Here is a 20,973-nt window from a genome sequence, read left to right on the forward strand (position 1 = left end):
TCATCAGGTTGTGCCTTGCTGAGTTGCTGACACCAGTACAACCTGTTCACTAAGCGCAAAGCGTCTGCTGCGAAGCATGCAGGCACCAGAGCTTCTCAAAGAAATCGCCGTGAGAACCCTAACGCGAACAAGAAATACAGATTTTTCCTTCCCGATTATGAGACACAAGCAATTATTTTTGTGAACACATACTTCAAAAAGTTTGGCCTGAGGTTAGCACTAAATGTGGAGAATTTCAGCCAAAACATTTAAAATTTGTCAAAGTCATAAACCACTGAAAAACAAGTCATAAAGGCAGGGCACAAAGAAAATTTACAGCATGTGCAGACTGAACTTAGATTTGTCTTGCCTACCAAATGCAGCCTGGATAATTATCATTAAATCTGTCCAGCAGTGTCAGCACACTGTGACTTAGGGCAGGCCGTTAGAGATGCTTTTGCGCTGTTATCATGAAATGTCCCTCAGTTTTCATGCATTCATGAACTGTCACCAACCTCAGCTTAAAAAAAAACCAACATGACAATGACCTGCCATGAAGGCGAAAGCAGTTTGCCTAGGATGAGACTTTTCACAGTACKATCCCGTAAGCCTCTACTGGAAATTTAGAAATGACATAACGAAAAGGAGATTAAGAAGCATATACATTAAGGATCATAGCTTTAAAATGAGAGCAAACTTCAAAGCAGTGCAGGACGGATTTAGGAAATCTAATAATGTAATCCWGCACCCAGAACGACCACTGCTGTTCAAACCACTGTACAGTGCACTATTTCAAAAAATCATGGTCTATGTTTCTGAAAAGCCTAGAATTACATCCTGAATTAGAATCAAGTCATGCCTTAAGCTTGCCCCATGATGATGATGTGTTTTGCACATCTACACCAAGAGTTTATTTTTGCGTCTCTAATATGTGTTATTTTTAAAAGAAGGTGATAAGAAATGTTATTCTCGTGGTCATAAAACCACTTCTCACATTTATTTCTCCTGGACTTTTAAATCTTTGCTCAGTAAAGCTGATAAAGCTTTAGAATTAGTATATTTGCTTAATCCATCCATCAGTCTACCAGGATCAACACCATAATCCAATTCCAATTTGAAACAAAGCATTGATCCRATARWTWWTTTTTTTTTTTTTTAAAGATTCTTATACATTTTCTCCCTGCACAAACATTGCTTCCCCAGCATCATCGTATAGCATGCATGCAAAATGTAAATTAAGATGTTCTAGATAAATGACAAGTTTGTTGGCACGATAGGGTAAAACAAACAAACAAACAAAAAAACCCACTGAACAAGCTGGAGGTTCCTGAAGCCTGTAAGATGGTAACTCCACTGGTCTGTAACAAATCAGAACTGCGTTACCTAAAATTGTCAGGTATATGAAATACTGAATTTACAAACCTTCACTAAAATGACACTGACAGCCACAATGGAATCAATAAATCACAAGAAATGAATAGTTTAATCTTTCTGCTATTTTCTTGTGCCAAAGCCATCGCAGGGGTCCCTGCACAGGCCATGTTCTACCTGCCATATGTGCTGCAACACCTGAGCAGAAGARAGAGTCAGGAAATACTTCGTCCGGAGCTGTCCATCCCCCGGAGCTTGGCACAGTAAAGGAGAGCACCAATATATTGCTCTTACTTATTTTCACTGTTCATTTTGACAAGGGCCAAAAGCCACATCGATGCCTGGTAAACATGTGTGCGTTTGCCTCCAGGCTCAGTAAGGCACTCATTTCAATTTGTGAAAAAAACCAGACAGGTAGCAGAGACTGTCAGAACTGAACGTGGCAACAAATACGTCCACCAAGTGTTTCAGATTTGCGGGTGCTCCGAACACATGTGCTAGTGTCGAACATGACCCAGGACTGGTTTCCTCCTGGGCCTTCCTAGATGCATTCAGTGCAGCAGCCAGTGGCCAGTGCTAGTGAAATCTATAGGTCTGAATAYCTGCTGCAGACTGAAAAAATCTCTTTTACTAGTTCAACAGCTCTGGAGGAGCATCCAGCAATCTCAAAGCATTTTATAAGGGCAGATCCCAACTTTACAGACTGAGAAGCACAGAGAAGCAGCATGTAAAATTGTTATATTACTGATTCCCCTTCCATGTATTTTCAGRTTTTATCCATTCAACGTTTACAAAGCACTTAAATACTCCCCTAGTACCTTTTGTTGGAGCGACAGCATTATTAAATTTCATAAATAAATTGGCATTTATAGTAGAAGCGGTGAYAAAATCTGTAAAAGAACTTCCAGGCATCAGAAAAAATGAAATTACAAAAAGCTAGATAAAATGGTTTGTGCTTTCCCCCACCATCCTCTGCTTCACTCATAAAAGGCATTTATGTGAATAGAGAACGAGGCATTAAGCAAGTCTACTAGTAAGTCTACGCGGCATCACAGTGCTGGGATTTACACCTGCACACCCAGCATTAATTCAAAAAGCCAAATTTAACAATCCTGCCTAGCGCTTACTCTCCAGCTCAGCGCTTTGTTCCCACTGCCAGCTGTCTGGCTCCTCCTGGGGAAGGAAGGATGAAGGCTGTGAATGTCAATCCCAGGTCCTCTCCAACATATGTGCCTAGCTCAAGTGCCACAAAATCCAAGTCATGGCTATATTTAAAATACCATCTAGTTTTGAATAAGATAAAAAAACACAAGGCACATGTACATTCGAAGAACACTATTCCTTAAAGACCAGCCATCGGAACACCAGCTGGGCGCAAAGACGGAGGCTTGAATCCCAGAGGGAAAAACACGTGAAGTGGCTGAAAACCACATTCATACCCACGAGAGAGGTTACAGCCTGCAGGGATCTCGCAGCTTGCGCRGCACAGACCCGGCGCAGCGCAACGCTGCTCAGCCCTCGCCCKCCGCCAGCCCACAGGAGCCCCGTCGTGTCAGAGACGAACTAACAGGAGACGAACAGCGGCTCCGTTGGCCAGAGATCATCAGAAGCCAGGAGAGAGATCTGGGCACTGCAGACACGCAAAGCTGAACTGCTTCGGCTATCCCTCAGCGGGCTCGGTTGCCCTTGCCGAGATGAAACGCTGCCTGCCCTACCTCAGCCCAGCGCACCAAGCACGCTGCTGCTCCTCTCTGCGCTGGCCTGTGCTTTAAGGCCCAGAGGGAGCGCGCCGAGGGGCGCCTCCTCTCTGGGGCACCGGCTCAGCTTTTAGAGGAGGGCAGTCGGGGCCGTAAGCGGCCGGGCAGCAGTCGCGAATTGGTCCCAGGGAAAAGGGACTGCACCAGCGATCGTTCGCTTCCCAGCACGCTGCTGCCCCGCAGCCGCCAGCCACCGACACGGCGCTATTCCCAGCTCGCAGGCGCAATTCGGGAAGCGCTAACCTGCACACCCCGGGGTCAGCCAGGCATCCGCGCCGCGCCAGACCCCGTTAGCAGAGCCTTCGCCCAGCTCCAGGGTCCCGAAACCCAACCTGAGCGACCAGCGACGCTCTTTGCAGGCTTCCTCCAACAGGGGATATATCAAAAACGCCTCTTTGTAGGAAAAGAAGGGCTAACCGCAATCTCCYGAAAGTGCTACAAGCAGCCCGACGGGGAGGCCGGTCCTGCCGAGGAGCGCGGACAYGCGGGCAGCGACACGCGGGCTCCCAGGGCAAGCCACCGGCACCCCCGGCATGTTCCCCTGCCCGGCCGCCCGCCTGCTCCAACAGCCGAATTTACACGGGACACAGGCTGTTTTCTTTAGCAGTCTTGTTTAATAAAGTGTAATACTCAGTAGGGTTTTTTTGAACCGGACTAGGAAACCAAAACGAAGTCATACTCAGCTTGGCTGCACCGGTGCTGCTTCACCTCCAAACACAGACTCTTCTTTAAAGACCCTCGGATAACACAATTATAATCAATGGACTCTAAATAAGACCTTAAGAAATAATCAATTCCTGTAGTTGATATATGTAGTTTGCTTTGTAGATCTAGGTGAAACATATATTAAAATGCAATACTGGCTGAGTTTTACAATACTTTTTTTCCGGCTAAATTTAATTTCATTCATCAGCTCAGCCTCAAGTCAGGAGTTCAATATTTAGTTCACATTTAATTATATTTTCTTTTCACCATGGCCTTTTCCAGTTAAATGTTTCATCAGGGCGTTCTCTGTACTATAAAAATTACTAGAGTGAAAAGGAAGTAATAACATTCTCCTATGTAAGGTCATATGTTAAACTCCAGAAGGTTGATTTTAAAAAGCCAACGATGTCACTGAATGAAAAGCCACCAATAAGCCTTCAAGGAGAAAATGAGCTAAGTAGTGGTAGAAATTAACAACCAGGATATGAAACCATCAGATCTTTTAGAGGGTATGAAGGATTCATTCATGCTTCAAAAAGATACAACAAAAGCAAAATACACATTTAAGTTCAGTGCATCCCAACTTCACCCATAGGATATCGGTGAAAACAATTCCATTGCCAAAAACACAGCCAGATTTTAGCCAAATAACGTGCCCAGTTAGGAAATCAGAGTCAGCAGTTCACATAATTACATACTTAGAGTCATTATCTGGTCTGTCACTTGAGCACAGGGCTAGGGATGAGAATTGTGGTCTTGGTTATTCCAGCACCAAACTGTATGTCCTGATACAAATTCCTCAGGAGCCCACGCTCTCCTATCTCACAAGGGTGCGAGAAGGGCTGATGTTTATTAGGACTGTGCAAATGGTAAGTCCTGGTACTACTACAGTCACTGTTAGCCACAGTGAATCATTTTTTCTGTTTCTCCATGTTTATTCAAAATGAAACTTGCTACAGACCAAACATTTCATTTACATTTCATTTTCCACTAGAAAACTTGCAAATTTACTCTAGAACCTGGTGCAGAAAGATAAATAAAATGATGCATTTCCTCTCTGGAGTACTACTTCTTGGCTGTGACTCAGTAATACCTACATCCTTTCCCCTGGCATCACCAGTTTGGCAGTCCTGAGTTTCTTGCATCTCTTTGTCCTCGTTGTAGCCACTGATGAGGCCATTTTTCCCTGGAGAAATTATTCATTTTTAATTGGCACCATCAGTCTTCTGTTACTATCTTTGCTTCTTGTGGGTAGACTAAACTATACGATTTAGAAAAAAGGAACATTTAGAGAAGACAAGTTGTTAATCAAACCCTATGAACAGAGGAAGTTCTTCTCTAAACTAGGCAGGAGGTAGCTGGCTGGCTTCATAAAGCATGAAATATTATTCAGATTTTTCAGCATTGTTAACATTTTTAATATGAACAAAACCAGTATTTACTATTCATTGTCAAGCAATTTGACATTTACACTTGATGCAGTCATATAAATCTTCTGAAAGTAGACAACACAGAGTTTTAGACAAGCTTTTTTTTTTTTTTTTAATGCAAAACTCTAAAAGGTTTTTCTTATCTATCGATATCATCCTTTCAGGAGCCTGAAGAATTTATGGTTAATTTTTTTTTTTTTAATCTATCTTCTATGCATTGCAGAAGTCAAAGCAGCAAGCGTATCCACCACCACCCTAGCTTGGGCGGCTTCAGGCGACAACGAGACACGCTCCCAAGGTTGTTCCCAGAGGGCTGCCACCTTAGCGCCCCTGGGCTCGAGCGGCTCCGCGACCCTGGCAGAGGGGGAGGCACGGCACGGTGCAGCAAGGGGCACAAGCCCCCTGTCAGCCCCACGGCGCAACGGGTCCCGGGGACGGGAAGCCTGCGCCCGCCAGGCAGGACGACGAGCTTGTGCTGGCGCGCAGGCTGTGGACGCAGCCACAAAAGCACAGGCAAGCCACCCATTTTCTTCCTCCCTGATCTCAGGACAGAAACCATCAGGCAAATGCTTCAGACGGCTATAACAGACACGAACCTTCAGCAGAGAGGCAGGAGTTCCCTGAGGTGCAATTAACTCAGCTACAACTTGTCCATCTGAGCCCTTATTCGGGACAAAAAAGTCCTCTCTTGCAAGGGTTCAGCCCAGTTAAAATTAGTGCAGGAAACAAATCGGAGAATCTAGAGTGCTTCAGACGCTGCAGGTTGGGTTGTTGCTGGTGCTTTGACAATCAACACAAAGATAAAGGGATTCAATTCTGCATTCAGAGCTTGGCTCGGTTAAAGAGGAAAACACACACTTTGGCCAGGAACCTAAAATATTTTCTAGGACTGAGGTCCAATAAAAAGCAGGTTTAAGACCTCTGCTTTCATAACACACGCCTTAATAACAACATTTTGTTCCTTTGATTGCTTAAAAAACCTGCCATATATGGATGCAAATGATATACAGATTTCTTGTAAAGATTTCCTCAAGTACCCTGAGGAGTAGAAACCTTAAGGATGACTGCTAATCTAGCTCAGAGCTGTCTGCACTTTGGCCCATCATCCCTTTTTTTGTGGTTATCATATTTTCTTAAAGGTCAGTGGCTCCCTAAGCCTCACTTGAAACCTTTCAAAAGGTCCAAGGAAAAGGGGATGGGGGAGATGCTATGCAAACAGAAGAAGAGAGCACCCAGAAACAGCAAATAGCAGCAGCACCTCCCAACGACATGATACTGTGCTCAAATTCCTGACAGTAAAAGCGCCAGTCCTCTAACCGATAACCTCAACTGGCTTCAAAGTTTAATCCCCAAAGGGAAAATGCCGACAGTGTATTGCGTGAAAGGCAACCACAGGATGAGACAAACAGTAGACAAACCTGAGTGCCCTTTTCTGTTTTCTCCCTCATATAGACACAGACTTTAGACAAAAAGCAACCACATAAAATGCATTTGCCTAAGTGGAGGAAATTTGTCTCAACAAAGTACATGGGAAGGCACAGGAGATGCGTAATAGGACCCCGAGCCTTTCCCTTCCCAAATACCAGCCTGCACCCAGCCCGCATCAGTGATGGACAAACCTGTCACATCAGGGTCAAATGGTGATCTGGATCAGTGTCCACCATCACTTTACAGCAAACTCAACCCAGAACAGAGCTTAATTTGTTAGAAAACCAAATTGTGGAAAATGAAATACAACTGCCGTGCGGTTCCTGCTTGCCCATGACCATCACAAATCATGTCTCTTGACTAGAAGCACGTGCCTAAGGCTTAGCTCACTTCATATCCCAAGACTGCGTATCTGGCCTTGTTTGTAAGAATTAACCTCTTTTTTAAGGGGTCACAATTACTGCTACACGCCAGTGCAATTCTCGCAGGTTTTTCCAAGAGTCTGGTTTTGAGGGGTTTTATTTTTATTTTTAGTCTATGTGGTTCATTGAATAAACTAAAACACAGCAGCACTAAATTCTGGTCTAACATATTTGGTGTAACAACTGGTATGACTCTGTCCGTAGTAGGACAGGTCTTTAATGGTCTCAGGTCTTTAATGTTTTATTTCAGTGCTTTTCAGTGAGATAAGAGAATTATGGGAACTCACTGGCACAACAAGGTGAGAGGAGCTGTGCCCATTAATGACAGCAAAATGCAGAGGATACAGAAAGACACATAACAAAAAGCTATATGAATACAAGTATCTCGGTCCTTCAGACACACACACAGAGCATCTTTTCACAAGCTACACATTTTGGGTAAGTTAGGCCTATGTTCCCCTTGAGGCTTATTCTGGTAATCCAAGTCTTTAAGCAGCTCAGGCAGCAAATACTTTTTCCAATCTTTCCAAAGAAATAATTTGTCAGATACAGAAGTTCCTCGGAAAATTAGATTTGCAAATACCCAAAGCCAAGCAAGGTTTCAGGCCTGAATCAACAGCAAATTCTCTGTCCTTGAAAGCATCACGACAATAAGCTCCGCCAGCTCCCCGGGCTTCAGGTTAAAAACATTTTTTATTGAGGAGGAACAGATGAAAATCCAACACGGACAGATCTGCGTGACTCATAGCCATGCTCAGCGCAGCCAATACAGCCCTGGGGAAAATAGCACAGGAATAAAGAGAACCAGCGATCCTCGGTCATCTTGCAAAGCAAGGTAACGGACAGAGAGATTTCCTTCTTTCAAAGCAGCGCGAGACTGCCATGCGACGGTGTGATGCTAATTACTTTACTTCAAGAACTCTTCAGAGTAATGGACAGAGAGAGCGCGCGTAATTAAAGCTTTATAATCACTGTTTGGAAGAAAAGGGGGCGCAGGCGCAAGGCTAAGCCCCTGCCGCAGCGGGGCCCGAGGTGCCGCGACCCCGCGCCGCGCCAGGGCCAGGCCGGAGGGGAGGCTGGCCCACGGCCCGTGGCCTGTGCCGCCGTACGYTACCCGCCAGCGCAACGCGCTGCTGGCAAAGCTCCCGGAGCCCTAGCGAGGGAGAAGGAAAATTAACTCAGGTTTAATAAACACCGCAGGGTAAACATGATTTCAGATACACACCAGATATAAATACTTAGTGTTTTCTTAAAGACACAGTCAACTTCCAGGCAACAGGATCCAGTTCTTAAACCTCCAAAGTCTCCCGCACCTTTTCTTTATGACTATCTAAAAGAAAGGTCCCCAGAGGACTTTTTTTCCCTCCATCTCAAATGCAGGATCAAAATATAGAGTCGCAGAGGACATTACAAAGCAGCAAGAATACACATTAATGCATTATTAAGGCTGTGTTATTGGAGATCCGTTCCAGCCCATCAGGTAACGTTTCAGTCACGACAAAAGCACGAGCAGGGCAAGCGTGTTTCTATAGTCAGGACCAAAACACAAACCCATACGGAGAGTCTGGAAAGCTTCACGTCTATACAGGAGTGTTGCCAAGGGCACCCAGTGATAGACGGGCCTAGACTTTACAGATCAAAAGGATACATGTATCTCCAAGTTGCATGCTTGAGGAATATTTTCTACTGCTTTTGCATGCTTGGTGCCTTGATATTTTGGCATTGTGCAAACAAACTAAACAGTTCTGCAAAGGCTCTGGGACAGTGAAAATTAATAAATGCAAGCAGAAGGGAAAAGCATAAGGGCACACAGGATACTAAACTGCTATGTAGTCTTTAGAGATTAAGAGATAATCTGTTATTCCTCCAAACGTAGAGCAAAGTTATTAAAACGCAGCCTCTGAAGAAACAGCAGGGCAAACCTCAGCCTGTGAGGGGGGACACACGATCCATGAGCCATGAATCTGTTATAAGAAAAGATATTCTGATTCTTAAAAACAGAAAACATGCCTCAAAATCATCAGGAATTTCATTTTTATTGCAACACGGTCAGGATTCGTCCAGTTACATAAGTGCCCCTCTCAGACGAGAGCGACATCAGTACCTTGATCTTGACACCTTGTCAACAGATAGCTCCCGCTCTAAGTTGCTGTCACGAGCAGTTTGTGCCATGCCACGCTACGCCAGCCCCAAAGTTTCCCATAACRTACTGGCAGCAAGTTAACAAAAACGCATCCACTAAACTCAGATTAGCACTTCCTCCAGAGCAGCAAGAGGAAYGGCAAAAGATGACTTCTTGAAGGCTTTTACTTGTGAGCATCATAGACTGTAGCTGAAAACAAAAAATGAAAGCGCAAAACCATTTCAAAAGACTGAAACTAGTACTAAATAAGTGGCAGCCCATCCACTTTCCTCCAAAGTCACATTTTGATGTGTGAGTACAAGACCTGGCAACTTGTTTCTGTCCCAGTTTCTAACCTCAGTCAATGACATTGCTGGAAAGAAGTGCCACGGCTTAGATGCAATCATTTTTCAACATACAACAAACAAATTACACCTTTTGAAATATAGCTTAATGTTTCTAACAGGAGATCGTTGTGTGCCTTCTTTCAGGGTGTTTTTTTTTGCGGGGGAGTAAAAGGCCACCATCTAAATAAATCCTATTTAAAGCAAGAATAAACTCTGAAGGCAAGGAGAGAGTAAATCATATGAGTGTCCGTGGGTTACAGCAGAAAGCCAGCACATTTCATGCAATAAGATAGCCAAACTCTATACAAACACAGAAAAGCATGAATTGTCCAGGAGGCGGGATAACAGGATAAACAGGAGGCCCCAGGAAACACTGGTCTTGCTTCCAAGTGTTCTGAATACAGTTAGGTTGGGGCAAAATGGAAGTGACGCACAAAGACTTTATTATAGCAAAGCCATAAAATAATGAAGATGCATTACGATAGCAAGCAGGTAAACAGCAAAGAGGCCAATTATACAGCCTGACAAATTTATATCTATAAGACTGATTTACCTAAAGTTAGAGAACCAAAGAACTGGGCGGGGGGTTGGGGAGAAGCTCAGATCCCCCTGGAACAGTAAAATTAATACAGGAAAATTTGAGTATCCTCTAGCGAGTTTCCACTCCATTCACACCTCCCAATTACAGCAGCTATGTTTTCGGTGTAGAGAGGGGGGACAGCAAGGCTCTGTCCCAGCTACAGTCCAATTAACACATGGCAATTCTGCAGATTTCAAATCCTTTTCAGGTGTTGATCTGTAAATCCACCCACCCACATTCCTACAAATATCCAAGAATAACAGGAGTGATAGATTTACATGAAGACAGGCATAGCAACTGGGGAATCTATAGTTCCCATAAATACTGTGCCAAAGAAGAAAGCTTTTGCCTCTTTAGTTTTGGTCAACAAGCTGTCAGCAGAGCTTCTGACTTTTAGACCCTGAACCGAATGCAGACCGCTACCATAACAGGAGGATAGGCTGTTCATATCAGCAGACACACACAAATCTGAAGAGGCACGAAGGGACAACACTTGAAAAGAAAGGTGACAGGAGGCCAAAAATTGACCAATCCAGTGATGCAAACCCATACGGCAACTCCTATATTTCTGTTACCCTTCACAGCGTATCAGCGACGTGACTGAATTGCTTTCTGCCATTGAGTGACAAGACTATTTTTATGAAGGGAAAACGCTGTCATTCGGGAGATCTTGCTGGCTGCTAATGAGCAAGACATTGCCGACAAGGCTGAGAGAAAGAGAGGTTCTCCAAGAGCACCAGCGCTCCAGGAAAGCTGGTTTGCTTTCCAGCCTGGAGCGCAGGCTTCTGCTTCCCTGCCCTCAAGCCTCCCCTATCAGGCATCCTTTACAAAACCCCCATTCATTTTTTTCCTCCCACATCTTCCTGAAAGACGACCTTAATCCTGTACTGGTGGAGATGAGCTGTTATTATTATCTACAGGAAAAACAAAAGATACTAATCTTATCTAATACGCAGACTAAACAATGGATGGGAAGATCGGAAGCGCGATCCTGCAGCGCTATCGCCTGGTACAGAGCTGCCAAACTCTGAGGAGCCAAGTGCTTTATGCCCATTTTACAGGCAGAGCAGCTGAGGCGCAAGGAAAGGGCGCACCAGGATGGTCCCGGGCAGAACAAGCAGCAGAGCACAGTACTCACAGCGGGACCTGCTGGCAGCATCACCTGGGTAACCTGCAGCCATTTCAAGCAACACTTCGAGACACGGAGATCAGCACATGAAAGAATCATAGTTTTCTTCATACAAAAAGGGGAAAAAGGAGAAATGGTTCCCATTCCAGAGGCTGCTTCTTGCAGCAGCTGGCCTCTCTGCAGAGAGACACAAGCAAATCCTGGTGGGTAACTACCAAAATGCCCAAATACCCACAAGCAAGTTTCTTAAATACGGAACCACAAGGGCAAATGTGTACTTATTGCACCCCCCCGCTTCCACGTTTTTTAAGAGTTTGAAGGTTGATTTTAGGGCAGCGTTATTCTCATTAGTTACTCTTACTGGAGCAAGCATGAATGGTGAGGTCTTGTGGGAGAAGCTCTTGGGCTGTTTTGTATTTTAACATCAGCTGACACAATAACATCCCGATTCATGATGAGGGCTCCCCAGGGGACATAATAAAACAGACAAATAAATAGGGACAGTTTCTTTAAAACAAAAAACAACTACTTTTCAAAGAACATGAATAAATGAGCAACAACTGTACATTTACAAGGATTTCTGCGCAGGAAAGCTAACTAAAATATTACTCTAAAAGAAAAACAAAATCATCGAGATAGATCCTTGTTAGAGAGCTGTTTCATGTATTTCCTTTTAAATAAATCAAAAATGTAAGATTTGTTGATTTTGAGGGGGTAAGAGAGGGGGGACTTAAAGGAAAACAGAAATCTTTTGTGAAAAGGCATTAAAGCACAGGGAAGCGTAATATGTTAGTGTCAGGTAAGAATTCAAGCAACAAGTCTCCAGGGGAAAACGGTCTCCAAAAGTTCAATTGCTCAGTAAGCTTCAGCTGCATGAAGAAAATGTTCAAGATAAACAAAACATGCCAATTTTCAAAGTCAGGTTCATGAACGGCTCCATCACTTCATTATGCCTGAAGGCAGGAGTGGGAATGATGCATTCATTTAGAAATGTTTTACCACTACTTCTTATTTGACAGCATGGAATCACTTTTCAGAGGTATCAACCTCAGACGCAGAACAGAATTAGATACACTACAGCAACGGACTTATATTTTCTTCTAAAGTCTTAACATTGCTTCCTGCCAGTGCAACTCTGCTGACATAAAAGGAAGGATATGCTGCAATGTAGTGGCATTTACTTGCAATTACCCATTTGCCTCAAAACATTAGCTTCTTCAAAACATCTTGGGTGGAGGAAGGAGAAGGTGACGAATCATCAAGGGGGTGGCAAGAGAAGGATGGGAACTTCCATTACAAACGTGTTAGACAGTCCCACCCCAGAAAAGTCCAATCCTGGAAAGTGATGCTATACGAGTATGTGAGGAAAGATCATTATTTTTGTGTGCCAAATTACAAGAGTAACATTTGCATTATTTTGGGGCAGCTCACATCCAAAGCCTACATGAATACTCTAGCAGCTTTGAGGAAGCTCAGCTCCTACAGTCCTGACAAGTGACCCTTGTGTTTCAGCCCAGCTTGAAGAAAAGTTTGGATCAGAGCATTCTTCAAACATTGAAAGAGTCTCTAGCAAATATTTTCACACATCGTAAGTACTTACTTTCGGTCCCAGTTATAGAAGGGGACCAGAAAAAGGATCAGGGAGTTTCCCAAATAAATTTTTGCACTGGTTGATGCGCTATTAAAAAAAAAAAAAAAAGCCACAGCTCTAAGGAAGCCTAGAATAAACAGATGATTTGACTCAAGACCTAGTCCAACATAAAATATTTAAGGATGGGGGAGACTGTTCCATTCACCAAGAGACTAAAAAGAGAAAAGAAAGTCATGCAATTTTCTGTATGGTGGCCAGTTGCTGTCTGAATCTCTGCTCCACTTGAGATACATGAAAAACTATCAATTTATCTTGCCAGCTAAAGTCACTTTTTAAAGAAGTTAAAAATCACTGTTTGGGAGGCTGTTCCTATTCCTGCAGGACCAATTTTTCAAATGAAGTGAGTCATACTACTATACCACTTTCTCACATGTCTTTTGCTCTGTCTCTTTTTCATTTGCTATTATTTGGCAACTGAAATAATAGGAGAATTTGTCTTTGCCTCTCTTTCAGCTTGTATGCACAAGGAACAAAAGAGCTGCTGTTAAGTTTTAATATTATATTGAGTAATGCCAGAGTAAATTCCAGCCCAGTAGACAGTAGGCAAGGAGTACAAAGTCTCCCGATAGAGCTGGCACACCAAACAGAGGTCTGCAGGTCCCCAAACACCAAAAGAACAGTAAATGAAGCTGCACTTGATTATATGTGGCAAGAAAGTTTATTTCCTGCACCAAAAACATTAGACATGCTGATAAACATCAAGCAACGGCAATTAGCCAAAAAATGCATCGTAAATAGCGAGTGTTTTTCACTACTGAAAGACAACAGTGAAATGAGTTGGACTGCGGACACCCAGCTGGGAAGAGACTCTTACAGAAGCACATTCATGGGTTTTTAAATTTATAGTTTCAAACAAGCACATATGAAAAGGTTAATGTTCTTTTTCTTCTCTTTGGAGGTCATGAAGGAGGCAAAAATAAAGCACTCTTTGATACTACATGGAGATGCCATTTAACTGTATGAAGTTGTCTGGAGAAAGACTGACTGATTTTTTTAAAGCAAATCCCAAAGCTATGAACTCGTCTTCTATGAATTGTTCACATAACTGACCTCTGTGTTTCACATTTTTCAAGATAAAATCTGAACAAAAAAAAAATCGTTACTTTTTAAAATTTGTACACGCTTAAATTCCTGTGTAAACAATAAGCATTAATCACTTTTCTAAGTCAAAGCTAGAAGAACGCATTTTAGGAAAATGCAGCTTTGCAGACGAATGTGCTTGGGTTTATTTTTTGGTCTTTTTTTCCCAAATGCACTTGAGAGCTTTACATTCCCCAGGTTCAAAACAAACTTTTAACACAGCATTTTAGTTGTGCTGCAGTGTGGTCTAAAAATGGAGTGGAATTGTTACAATCTAATAACAAATAACATGTCAAGGTACAACTAAGTTCATTAAAAATTCTCAGAGTTTGAGCTTTTCCATAACAAAACCTCACACTATGCAAAGTTTCCATCACTTTCTATTTTGAATACCGTCCACCAACTGTCCAAATGACATGTAACACATGCTTGCTCCTATACATCCCGCATAGCAGGGAAGCGGAGCAACCTGCAGGATAACTGCGTGGCCCCAAGCTGGGCCGCCAAGAGCTGAAGCGCTGGGCTGCTATCCATCACGAAGCAGGGCCCACGCAGCGCCGCGTTTCGCCGCGATGGCGCCGCCAGAAGAGACAGCGCGCAAGTCCCCTGCAAGTAATGCAGCAGTATCTAACGCGATAGATATTTCGAATGGTGGATTGCAAACACGCTGCTGGGCTGTTTCTTCCCCACTTCCTCCCCGCTTTAGTGCGGGTGACACAGGCTGAGGAAGTGCGCTACACATTTACATTCAGCGTCGCTTCCCTCCTGGGACAAGTCCAACATGAGGAGCGACACAGCGAGCTGAGCGGCCGCACTCGGCACGCAGCCATCCAGCCGTGGTGGTGCAGCTCTCCCAGGTGATGCCCAAAAACAGCAGAGAGCAAAGCCAAGACCAGAAAGCTCTCCCCACCTCACTAGGAAGCAGGCAGGATGCAAAGAATGACAGCCTGTTGGTACAAGCTTTCAGGGGTTTTGTTGTTGTTGTTGGGGYTTTTTTGCTTATTGAATCAAATGCCTGCCTTACCATTGCAGTGCTCTGCCTCCACCTCCTGCTCCTAGGCAGCTTCATTCAGCTAATCCCTGGGAACGCAGCTTCATTCATTCACCACCTTGAAATCTGTTCACTGAGATTGCTCCCTGGGGCATTGCCAATGTTCTTAACTAATAAGCCTGCTAAGCTGAAGATGGAATTATTTATAAAATGAATTATGTATCTAATACCTTGCTGGTTGAACTGGTTTTCATTACCATCTGGAACCGAGGCTCGACAGTCGCTCTGCATTTRTGCTCGTTTCCATGCAGGCTGCAGCCGGCTCTGCAGGGAGGGCAGGGGCAGGATGCCGAGAGCGGCATTCCCCACCCCGCCGCTCACGCTCGCGTCCCGCAGTGACGGCTGAGGAGAGGCCAAGGGACGCAACGCTGACTCTCAGCAACCCGTCCCTTCCCTGGCGTTGGCAGTGCAGCCAGTGACATACCCCTGTGTTTTACCTCCTCACTTCAACAAGACATGAGAAGCAAGCCTGACACAGAGGGGAAAAAAGAAGGAAAAAGGAGCCTATAGATAGGTAAGGGCCCAGGTTCAGTTTGCAACAGAGCTGTGTGCCTGTGAGAAAAAAAATCACAGGAGGTACTCGAACTGCTGCGAGAGTTCATCACAGCACAGCAGGTGACAACTAACAATTCCTTAGGCAAAAGGAGTCTGTAAGTTACACGCATGCTTTGAAACAGGGCTATGACAGACAGAACACGTTCTGAAGACTCAGATGAAAGGTGTGAAGTTTCCAGAGTCAAAGGAAAATAAATGTGCATGGAGAAGTCAGCTTTCCTTCTAGAAGTCATGCCTTCTGCCTTTTGTAACTAAAAATGATCAATATTATTAAACATATGAATAAACGCTCACATAAGCTGTGCAATACTACACTAAAATACGTGCTCACTAAAAACATACAGCACTGGCGCAATTCTGACATTAATGGAGTTACCTGGCATTTAAACAGGCACAGGCAGAACTCTGTTGCCAGTTTCTCATATTTAAGCCAAATAGCTGTAAGGCTGCTGTAGGAGGACAGCATCTAAACTTAAGATACAAGTAGAATGATATCAAAGTAGTAATTAACAACAAAATATCCTCAAGAACGATAACATCAGGCAATCATTGCTGAGAAGACCTAACTGCAGAATTTGACACTAGCCAAGCCTACTGGACATTGCTAGGGTTCATTCTTGACTAAATTCATACAGGAAAGAAACAATACTGTATCTCAGCAACGATGTTAACCTTTAACATCCAGGGTATGGCCCTCTGCCTCTTAAGAGGATGATAAAAATACCCACCTCCCCAAACTGGGCTGGGCTTCTAAGGAGCGATGATTAAGACAACAGAAAACACAGCAGCCGTACAAATGCTATGTTTTACCTATTCCCTCCGACAGACCTGCAGCGTCTGCTGTTCAGGTCTCAGCTCAAAACTTTAAAACAAACATATACAACATGATATAGCTATTGTATAGCTGTATATATATATACGTATGTATACAGTGCAAAGATATTTTATAAAACATCTTCAGGGCTGGATTTCAGGCTCTAACAATTGGGAATATGAGAAAAACCTTCATGGATGGGGAGATTATCCCACATCTGTGTTCTGCAAGTAAGTATCCTTGCAGCTTCTTCTGCAGTTTCAGATTAGGACCCACAAGATCATGTGAGATTAGGATGAGAACACCAGAAAAAAAACAGTAGTTTGTTTGCTATACATGTACAATTGTTACAAAATCCCTCTTACATTAAGAACTCTTCAGTATCTAAGTTTGATCAGTCAATAGCTAAGATAAGTTTCAGCTGAGTACTGTAGCCCTCTAAAGCTTAAACTGCTTAGAAAAGAAAGATGAAGTCAGCTATTCTTAATAAATACCTTACCGTAAAATACAATCAGATACACTCTCTTCTGTGTAAACACAGTACCGTTTTACAGTAAGTGCCCAAAAGAAGAGTTAGATTGCACTTTACCGTAACACCTAGCAGTGGATATAGGGATCCCTTCATCCTGCGTGTCTRTCACTTCCCAGCAGAGACGGAATAGCAGAGTGTACAAAGCATAGCATCTAGTACTCAAGGGGAAATTATACATTAGTTTCAGGGCAAACCTGGGCCAGCATATTGCACCCAGGCCAGAAGAAGGAGGCTGGGTCGCTGTAGAGCCTACCAGCACTGGGAACCAGAGGCTCCGCGGTGGCATTGGGCACCAGCCTCCCCCGTGGCTATGGGCAGCCGAGTCCGCGCCCGGAGCTCCCAGCTCGCAGGAGCTGCAAGGCAAGGGGCACAGGCTGGTCCCGAGGGCTGCCCGGACTGCTTGCTACCTCCCTCAAAGCCTGACTCAATTTCTATAGGTCTCTCTAAAAATGTGAAGGCCTTTCCCCTGTATTCCTCCTGCAGACGGCCACAGCCAGCCTCGCCGAGGCTGATGGTGGGGAGTCCAAACACTGGCAAAATCCACTGCATTGCCCTGAATCTCCCACAGAGATTTTTTTCCCCAAGAAGAGGATGGCTGCCGAGACACTGCTGAACCCAGGCACACCAGACAGCTGCTGAAACGCCGCATCTGCTAGCGCTCCTCCCCAGAAACCCATGTGCGGTTTTTACAATTTACAGATTACATTTTTAAATAACTCACTTTTTATACCCTGTGCCATTTAAACCTAGGGCTATTGGTAAAGGCCAAATCACTGGATCAGGAGAATTACAGAAGATGCAAAGCTTTTGTTAACATCTGTGCACCTGCTGAACTTCAACAGCAAGTTAGGTCTTGCTTATGCACGTATAAAGGGTTCAGAGGTTGGGATGGCTACATAAGAACGCAGGAGAGAAAGGGGAACAGCGTTATTTTGTCTTTGATATCTTTAATAACCATATCAGCAGAGCTCATTCGAAAAAGACACATCAGCAATGCAAAACACCTGGTTTGGCTGCATGCCTGCTTTGCAGGGCACTTGACCCTGGGGCTTCCTGAGCTCCCTGTTTTACTGGATCTCTAGCAGCAGCCTGGCTTAGCAAAGACCAAACAGCCCTGACACGTGSTAGTTAGGTTACAAACGACTTCCGCCACCGAGACATTTCCCGCTGTAATTGCAGCTGAGGAGACAAACGCAGGCAGCGAGGGAGGGCGAGCGCCTGCTGGCATGGCTGGAGAGACCGCGCCGGCGGCCAAGAGCCACACTCTGCATCAGCTACTTGCACCAGATAAGCCCGTTCCTCAGCCTTCCCTCAAGTAACCAAAAGGCACTTTAGCACAGGTTCAAGCAAAAGAAAATAAAGCTCTTTAGGAAGTGAAGCAAAACAAGATCATCTCTGAGACTTCAGGTTTATTTACAGGCTTCTTGTCCATCCCTCAAAATACCAAGCAGCAGAGCTTGCAGCCACAACGGCCGGGCAGCTTAACAGGAGTAAACTCCAAACGATCCACGTAAAACCAAGCAAACAGGGCGGCTTTGATGCCTTCAGCAGTCCCTGGCTATGCTTTTGGTGAGTAAGCCTCCACCTTTCCCCGTCAGGGCTCAACATTTATTTTCTGCACCATCATGTCTAACTGCACATGCCAGACTCGGCTCAGGGCAGCATCCTGCTTGCCAAAAAAGAAAAACCTGTCCATGTACTAACTGCACTCTTGTTTAGGCCAAAAAGGGCTTTCTGCTACACTGGGAAGACAACCAAACGCACTCAAACCAAGTTTCTTCTCTCTGATGCATGAGTGGAGCTCTTTCCCCAAATTCCACCAACTACACTTGCAAAAGACCCAAGGGTTGCAATGGTGCTATTCAGAGCACAGTCTGAAGGCCCAGGGCTTACAGCAAGCAGAAAAAAAAAAAAAAAAAAAAAAAAAAAAAAAAAAAAAAGACTTTTCCCACTTGTGATGGCTCATGAAAAACAAATAAATCCAATTTTGGGATAAAGTCTGTGCTGCCTGATAGGGGCTGCTCTGTGGCCACCTTTAAAGACAGATTCCCTCCCCACACAAACCTGCAAACAAAGCACATGCCCAGCTTGCAAAAAGGCACTGCTCCCAGCACACCCGGGGCTTAGCGCCCCRTTAGGTGCCTAAGAAGCACAAGCAGGGGACGGGCGAGTCACCCAGCAAGCCACGTTCACGGCCACACAGCAAGCTCTCTGGAGCAAGCCCGAGTCTGTAGGGCAGGAAGAAACAATAGAAAATACCTTTGTCTGGTTGACAGAGTCATCTGTGGTTGGCACTCTACACAGCACAACCCCACTTAAAAAGTTATAGAGCCTTTTCTTTCTGCAAAGCCGTTTTGGTGAGCTTGCAGAACAAAAGACCATCGCCACACGTTAGCGGAGTATCTTACCTTGCTCCCTCCGTGCTGGGGTACCATGAGCCTCATGAATTAACCTGGCCTTCCATTATAAGATGTTTGGACCATTTCTCTATTAAAATTAGAAGGCAGATAGAGATGTGCAGAAGCGCATGGATAAAGTATCACATAAAATCAATTGAAAACTGGTAAGAACAACAACAGGTTTTCCTGATGACATATTGCACAGACACAAAATAAAAAAGGAATAATACGGTACAATGACTGCAATCATAAAGCTGCTGGCCTCAATGAAGCAAGGTGGACAGGCAGTCATGCAGACCAGTCAGGTCCTGAAGGACCAGCCTTCGGAGGAGCCAGCCGGCAGCGCGATCCCCTGCGTAAGAGCAATCTGCAGTCATGCAAACTGCCATCCAAAATTAAAATAAATTCGTAGTTATAATTTAGGCTAAATTTATCTTGTTAAAGGCTAACAGAAGTTTTATATTTCATCTCTCTACCTTCTGGAAACAAAYGCACAAGCATGCTTTACTATAAATAATAGTTGGGCATTATTATTGTTATTTAATGAGCCTTAATAAATGGGTATAAGAGACTTACAGAGATGGTATCTCCCTTACTTATGTAGCGTTCACCAGGTAATTCACAGTCATGGTCAGTAACTTTCAATATTCCACACACTGGAGAGAGAACAGCATTTTGCCAAATTTATTTGGGGGGAAGGAGATGGAAGCAGCTTTAATTATATAAACGAAGTTAGACCATAGCATGGAACAGATTGACCTCCCAGACCTGCAATTATGTAGCTAACCCTGCCAAGTTGAGAACTGGATCTCTTCCACTTTTTCTTGTGAAACTTGTGATCTTCTCCCATGCTATTACAATCCCTTTTTTATATAGTGATATAATCAGAGCTCTATGCTTGTGCAGAAGCATAGTCTATTTTGTTCAAGCAAGTTCTTGAAATATAATTGAAGCTCTAAGGGTGGGTCCAGSTAATTTGTTTTGATAATGTTTCCTGTTTATAATGATCCTAAATTTCACTGCATAAGGGAATGAGATCACCAGTAAGGCATGGAAGGAGGAAAGCAGGATGTTTACAGCATCCAATTTATTCTACCTGAGCTACAGACCTAATCATTTTGCAACCCTCGAATAATTCAATGGAGCTGAAGGTTCACACAGAAAATACAGAATCAAGGAGCAGGAACCTATTTCTCCACCTAGAGAAAAATGATCACCCATTTTTCAAAGGCCCTTTTGTAAGCATCCTCTGAACATGCTGGTGAACAAGGAAAAAGACAAAGCTGAAAAGTTTCATGAGAGAAAATGCACACCCTGAACACATCTGAAACATTTGTTATGGACTTCAGAAATAGTTTAAAGATKATTTTATTTCAGCAGAAAACAGCTAGAGGTTTTTAAAACCATGATATAACACCATAATGCTTTAAAACTGCCTTAAACCTAGACCTGACCTCATTCTATGTCACTACCATCAAAAAACGAACTCAGGCATATCCAGAAGGTGGGGTCAATTCCTACCTGGCAATATGAAATCCCCTATCAGAAATCACTCAGATCAAAGATGTGATTTCACACTACTTTAAAACAGGGAAAAGATAGAGGACATGACAAAAAAGCT

The 20,973-nt window shown here is 43.9% G+C and overlaps 1 protein-coding gene across 1 annotated transcript in view; it reads right to left on the reverse strand.

Annotated features, from left to right (window-relative positions):
- ANKRD44 (ankyrin repeat domain 44) overlaps positions 1 to 19,975 on the reverse strand; it is a 120,182-nt gene extending 100,207 nt beyond the window's left edge. The window contains exon 1 of the mRNA XM_026081647.1: positions 19,929 to 19,975. The gene's annotated coding sequence lies outside the window, so the exon portion shown is untranslated. The remainder of the gene's footprint in view (positions 1 to 19,928) is intronic.
- Between the last annotated feature and the right edge of the window lie 998 nt (positions 19,976 to 20,973).

Source organism: Apteryx rowi, unplaced genomic scaffold (genome assembly GCF_003343035.1).
Source record: "Apteryx rowi isolate R43461 unplaced genomic scaffold, aptRow1 scaffold_559, whole genome shotgun sequence".
Classification (NCBI taxonomy): Eukaryota; Metazoa; Chordata; class Aves; order Apterygiformes; family Apterygidae; genus Apteryx; species Apteryx rowi.